The sequence below is a fragment of the Podarcis filfolensis genome (assembly GCF_964270895.1).
Source record: "Podarcis filfolensis genome assembly, chromosome: 6".
NCBI classification, from domain to species: domain Eukaryota; kingdom Metazoa; phylum Chordata; class Lepidosauria; order Squamata; family Lacertidae; genus Podarcis; species Podarcis filfolensis.
Genome location: NC_139609.1, coordinates 75,640,968 through 75,648,032, shown reverse-complemented (window position 1 = coordinate 75,648,032; position 7,065 = coordinate 75,640,968). Strand labels below are relative to the sequence as shown.

At 41.1% G+C, this 7,065-nt stretch overlaps 1 long non-coding RNA gene across 1 annotated transcript; it reads right to left on the bottom strand.

Moving 5' to 3' along the window:
• Window positions 1-413: 413 nt before the first annotated feature.
• On the bottom strand, window positions 414-4,260 carry LOC310764851. Its single transcript, XR_014549276.1, has 2 exons — window positions 4,139-4,260; window positions 414-2,846 (listed from the first exon to the last, which is right to left on the bottom strand). It is a non-coding gene; the product is annotated as an uncharacterized lncRNA (long non-coding RNA).
• Window positions 4,261-7,065: the final 2,805 nt, after the last annotated feature.

Below are 7,065 nucleotides of genomic sequence, written 5' to 3'. Positions count from 1 at the left end.
TTTCTGCACATGTAGCAGTGTGTGTATGTGATTTTACAGAGGCTATGGCTGGATAGAGAAGACATACCTTCCACGTCCAGCATGCTGCATCTTGATAACAATCACCCCATGCCTGGAATTCATTTGTTTATTTAAACACACACACACCTTGATGATAATGCCATGTGCTAGGATAGGTTAGCTGGGTGGATTTGGTACTAATTTCCCTAATCGAACTCCAACACCGTAGCCATATATTGCCCTGGGTTTCTCTGCATAAATGAGTTAATACTAAGAAAAAAACTTTTATAATTAAGTGTATAATTATGTAGCTGTTGTAATTTAGATATTATATTTTATGTGAGGGAATCATTGGGAATTTTGGTTATTATGTATATATGTTAAGTTTCAATAAAGATCTTTGGAAAAAAATACTAAGAAAAAAACTTAGTTGATTTTGAACATTTTAGTCATATGATATATGTGATGATAGATTCATAAAGGTGCTTCTGCTTTATCTGCAGGGGGAGGGGTTGCTTAAGATCAATGTTGTATACGCCCATTTCTCAGAAGAAGAAGCCAAAGAGTGGTTTAATTTAGGTTACACCAGCACCCTGCAATGATATCACATCATGGAATTTGGGTGGGACTTGCTGCTACTGCGTCAAATAGGCTATATTGCATTACACACACGCACAATTTCAGCAGCACACTCCACATTATGACATTACCAAAACATGCAACGTTGTGTGTTTGTGTGAGTGAGTGGGGATTTCCAGAGCTGATATGGTGGTTCTGCTCCTACCATCAGTTCCTTGGGGGTTTTTGACTTGACCCTATGACTTCTGTGCTAGGGGATGCTGCGGGACTCCAGCGTATTTTCCTCTGCTTTTTAAAGATCTATATAATTTTTCTGGGCACAGCAATCTGAGCATTTGGAGTGAGGTGCCACCACCATACACAATTTAGAAACCTATGAGATTTAAAAGAAGGCAAAAGCAATTCATCCCAAGTTGTGCTGCTATGAAATGCCTCGTCCAGTTTTGACCCCTCATTCACATGTGAGGAAAACTGGGAATTATTTATTCCCTTCTGGGAAAAGCAACAACAGTGTGGTCTCAAGTGAAACTGGTGGCAATGGTAAAGCCTGGTAAGCAAAAGTGGTGGTTTGGGGATACCTTTTGGGGGTACTTCCCTCCACAATATTGAGACAAGTTGCAGCCCAGCCATAAAAAAAAAGCAGCAAGCCATTAAATGCAGCAACAAATATGAATCAACTTCATATTCCAACAACCTACAGGCTATTATACCCTTGGCCACACACCCAAAGGACAGCAGGAAGGGAGGAAAATGTATACCCCCCTCCTCAGAAGTGCATTCATGTAATGGGTCAGGGTAATGTGGTGCAACACTCCATCCCAAATATATGCGATCACAGGGTACCCCATTAGAGGGATCTAGTGGGAAGATTCTGTCCAGAAGCCAAGCATGGGGCAGATGGGCCATAGAGCTTCCAGCTGCAGCCTTGGAGGACCACCTAGGTAGATCCTCATCTTCAGAAGGTCCTCAAGTTCCAGGTTTGATGATGCTCAAGTATGTGTGGAGGGGGCAAGAATGCCAAAAGCCTAAAGTTGTGGCCAATTTTAAATCTCAGCATGTTATCCTTTGCAGTTGGTTATACCCATCATAGCCCAGGCCTTAGTTCCCTGGGAGCGGGGGTCACTGCAATTGGGTCTGCAATCTCGACTAAACTTTTTAAAGCATTGTACAGAAAGACTGGCTATAAAAGAAGAAAATTCCTGTTAGGACTTTTACCAGACTATACTTGGTTGTTCTAATTCTTCACGTTTGTGCAACATCATGGGTGTGGGCTTATGGGCTTTGGGCTAAAGCAGCAGAGCCAACATAAACTGCTGCTTTGGAAATTTCGGTCCCGAATTAAGCAATAGGGACGCAGATCTAACTCATAAACTCAAAGGAGGTCTCCTTACCCTGAACACAGGCACTGTCTTTTCCAAAGACTTGCAGACGACTTCTACCGCTGTATCCTGGATGGTGGCCTTAGTCATTTCCCTGGCTCACAGCAGAGCAGCAATGTTTCTATACAATTCAGATCTAGATAGCATTTTAACTGTGCCTAGAGCTTTACAATGCTAACCTTCGCCTCCAAGGAATCATGTGGAGAAGGTCAATAATAGTAGTATTCTGGAGACTTGGAGACAGTATGGGTTGAACAGGGTGGCATGAGGCATCCATAGCTGAGATGAGTGCTGGTTCTGGTGTGTGTGTGTGTGTGTGTGTGTGTAGAAAGACAGACTGACTGACCAACAGACAGACAGGGAGATAAAAATAGCAGAAGAGAGCGATTACTGTCAATGCCTCTGGGAAGTCTTTGTGGTCTTCTCAGAGGCATCTGCTTGGCATTTGAAGGAAACAGGTTTCTGGACTAAATGGACATTTAGTCTCTATACCAAGAGTAGCCAATGTGGTGGCTTCCAGATTCTGACAAATTACAACTCCAAATGCCCCAGCCAACAAGACCAATGGTCAGGGATGAAGGGATTAGTAGTTGAAAAGCATGTGGTGGGCAGCATCATGTTGGCTGCCCTGGTCTAGTCCAGCAAGGATGCTCTTCCCTCTGTTGAGCAACAGCCAAAGGGAGGAATCTCCAGAAGCCTTACTGGTTGCTATCTCTGAGAAGCACAGGTGGCAATGTGGGCAGCAGGCTGGTGGCATAGTTGGCTATGCTGGGTGCTGCTATGGTCCATGTCTTGCAGTGAAGGCTATGCATTGTTCAGTGGTGGCTGCTATCTGCCTCATGAAAGTGCCACATCCTCAGGAGGAATTCTGCAGTCAATTTCATTTTCCTGAAATAGGCAGGTACATTCCCAGAGAAAATACATATCACCTTGGATTTCATTCTTTCTCATTAGTGTTGTCTTACTTCAGTTATAGGTTTTTTTTTAAAAAAAAAATATACTGCTGAATATTATAAAAAGTCTTTTAAGTCATTTACATTAAAAAACAGTGGTCGATCAAAGTGACTAAGGACGTTATATATGTAAAACAAATTGTCATTATTAAGTAAAATAGAAAATAAAAATATTTTTTTAAAAATACATTAAAAAACCAGTGGTTTGTATCCACTGCCAGTCTCACTCTGAGAAGGCCCATTAAAATAATGAATGCAACTAACTTAGGTTCATTAATTTCAGTGGGTCTACTCTGAGTAAAACTTAGCTGCATACGACCTGAACAACAAAAAAAGACAATAAAACTTCCAAAAACCAAGCGAAAACTGAAATGAAGACAAACCGCAACGGTATATTACAAATAAAACTGAGCGGTAAATGCACAAGAAAGTTAAAAATAAAAATAAAGAGTCAGAGTCCAGGAAAGTTATAAGTATGGGCACACGCCAAGAAAAATATAAACCAAATTTCTGGATGTTTTCACACTTGCATATTGAGAAATAGCCCTAATAAGCTGTATACATGCAGGCTCTTTATACATGCAGCTGAGAACTCTGACTGAACAGAGTTCCCAACTGTGTGGAAGAACCTATATCTTTACAGTTGTACTGGAGCATATCTGCATCCATACCTACCCTGAATGCATGGGGGTCAGAGCCAGTGATTATGATTTCATTTTCACTTCAGTTATTCAGTGAATGTGGTTGAAGGCAAGAGCTATAGTCACCAGCTGTGAACCCTTGGATGCAGCAAAGTTCACACAAATATACCCACACAATCTCTTTACTACACCAAATAATTATGGAACGAACCTATCACAGAATGCAGATATTTAATTGCATTGTTGCACAGGGTCCAGTTTGCATGAGACCTATGTAGCAAATTAGATATTCCAGCCCTAACAGTGTAATATGTATATGGTACACAAGTGATCATGTTGATACCTTTTTTTATTTAAAGCATTTGGTTGTGAAAATATTGATTAAATTTGTTTGTAAGAGCACCATTGAGGGTTCCCTGCCCTGCCCCCCTCTCTTTCAAGTTCAGTGAGTAACTGTTTGGATTAGAGGTTAAAGCTCCACATGATCCGGTGAAATACTTTCTATTGTATTTAGCTTCGCACTGACATCTATGGATTATTTGGCTTTTGAAAGTCTCTTTCCTGAACTTTTGTTTTTGTTTCTCACCTGGAACAGAAAGGTGAAAAGGAACAGCTTTGCCCACAATCAGAAGACTGCTTTTTCTTTCTTCACTGTGTGTGCGCGCTTTGCCTCATGACTGTCGATGGAAAGATTTCAGATTTCTTGCTCAGCTGTTAGTCACTATGCTTTTAGGAGGAGGTGCAGTAGATGGGTCAGAACCAGGGAGGAGCTCCCTTGCAGAGACAAGGCCATGGCTAGGTAGGTCAGTGGGGGTGGGGTTGTACTTTGGTCTGGAGTAGTGGGAGGGGCATGGTTGGAGTTTCTGTGTGGGGGAGATACTACTCAGTAGAAATCTGCACCAGATTTGGCTGAGGCCCAAGCCAAATTGGGTCTATTCAGAGTGACTTGGATGTCAGATGTGTCAGGTTCAGACAGTCGTGGATCACTACAGATCAGATTGGTTGACCTTGCGTGATCAGTGGCTGTCAAAGGGCAGGGCATCTAGCAAGTAGGAGAGGCGGTCATGGCAGGAAAATGCAATGGAGAAGCAAAACCTATCTTTGATCACTGGCTGCGTCTTCTGGGAGAAGGCAGGCCCAATATTCTTCTTCCTGACTGATGCTTCCCTCCACTGGGATCACAACGTCCACTCAATAGCTGTCTAGTGAGGGGTCAGTCTGGCAGGGTATAGGTCCTATGGGGTGGGTTTTGGTTAGGGATGGGGGAAAGGAGATACTAGGTCTTCTTCCCCTGTCCCTCTTCCAGCTGTATGATTAATTAGGGTTTTAAAGCTGTCCTTAAACATTAGCCTTCCAGAACTGGATCCAGGGTGGGTGGGTGGTGGTCTCCAGGTTGATCCAAGGTGGGTCAACCTCATGCCCCCCTGGTGCTTCATGGGGAGGAGATTCTGCATAGCCCCACTACTCAAGCAATTTGGCAGGTGGGTTTTTTTTTCAAATTGCTGTTCAATTGAAGCTCTTGAATTTGGTTTTAAACAATCTAAAATCTCAGCACTTTGCATTCGCATTATTGAATCATTGCTACTGTACCACTCATTCCTTTTCAAGGGATTTGTTTTCTACTGTAGTCTTTTCCATATCATGTCTGGTCCAAATTATCATAATCCACTTCCTATTTTTCTAACTTATTAAATTATCGCTATCTATTTTTCTACATTCCTATCTAGCTTTGTTCCTAACACGGAAACCAATTTCCCTCAGACATTTCACCTCACTAGGAAGTTACTTGAAAAGTTCTGATGATCAATTCCCAAAGCAACAGTAGCATAAAACCTTTATTAGGACCAACTAAAAAAGTCACCAAGATGTTCTGCCTCTAGCAGTAATTGGAACATATGGGTCCCTTGTAAGACACGGAACGGTAGTAAGAAAAAATGAGGTGATCCTTATGTTAGCAAAATGGAATATTAATTTTTGGCAATGCATTATGTGTAAACTCAACAGAAATTGAATTAGAACATGCTAATCCTCTCCATAGGCAAAATCTCATCCCTAGATAGCAGAAAGTTATTTTCTTCCAGTTCTAAGATCTGTTCCTAGATTGATAAATTCACTCATATGGGTTATATCCAACGCTTGTCTGAGTAGGCCCTGTTGACATCAATGAACCCAAGTGAGTAATGCCCATTAACTTAAGTGTGTCTACTCTGCGTAAAACTTGCATTGGCTACAACCCTATAGTTTATATGATGTGTTTATATATGTTACTGCTAGAAAGCAATAGCAATATGGTCTGAGAAACTGAATAGTGACATATCTAATCTATGTACACTGATAAAAGATGGTGGTTACCATCAAGATAACACACCAATTTTAGCTAGTTAGGACAGCACTGTTTTGGGTTGAAATTTCCACCTAGGATGAACTTGGGTCAACTGGTCCCAGGTTGCTTCCAGGAAGATTTGTCATCAGGTTTAAATCCATCTTTGCCCACATACATCCCAATTCTCCATTCATGGCTGTCCCATCTTATTCTAAGTAATCTCTTTAAACAAGAATGAAAGCTCTGATCCTCTGAGCCCCTTCCGTGGGTGAAACTTGTAGCATCAGGCCCTAGACTGGTTTATTTCTGACAGCTATTAATCTTGTTGACACATCATGGCTGACACCAGACATGAGAGTATTTTATTCATCGGCTGGTGAGAAAGTTCTGCCTTTGTGTGTGGGATATGCACGCACACCTCTTAACTGTTTAGCCTGGGCTCAGAATTCATCTCCTCATTAACCAGATATAATTACACCTGACAAACGTACTGAATGCACCAAAGCATGAAAGTAAAAGACAGAAGGATTAAATTGATACAAGTCTGTCACCCTGGCAAATAGAGCCCCAGAAAGCTTAAGAAGGAGCAGGATGAATAATTGTTTAAGGATCATCGGCATGATTACAGGGTGTGATCTCACACACTGCACCTGAAGAGTCAGATAATTATGGAAATTACAAAAGAAAATCAATTGGAGTGCCAAGATATGGGGAAAGTTCCTGTATTGGTGCACAGTGCCTGTATTGCTATCTAATAGAGCCACTTTATGTTATTTTAAAGGGTAGGATTTTCGATGCATCACAGGGCAGAATAAAATAACTTTCTTTTTTAAAATAATAAATAAATAAATGAGTTTTTAATACAATACAAAACAGTAAGAGATAACTTTCGTACAATACAATCTGTAGACATTTAAGTGAAGATGAAAAGTGGGTGTGAAATTGGCATATTTAAATATGAAACAATGTCAAAGGTAGTTCATTGCCATTTTACATCACAAGAATTGGGTGCCCTTAAATCTATTGAAATAAATGGGCTTAAGGACTCCTAGCTCTGTGCCAGATCATAGAATCATAGTCTTGTAGAGCTGGAAGGGACCACAAGGGTCATCTAATCCAACCCCCCCTTTTACATTTATACCCCACCTTTCTTTCCCATACCCCATTTTTATCCTCACAACAACCCTTTT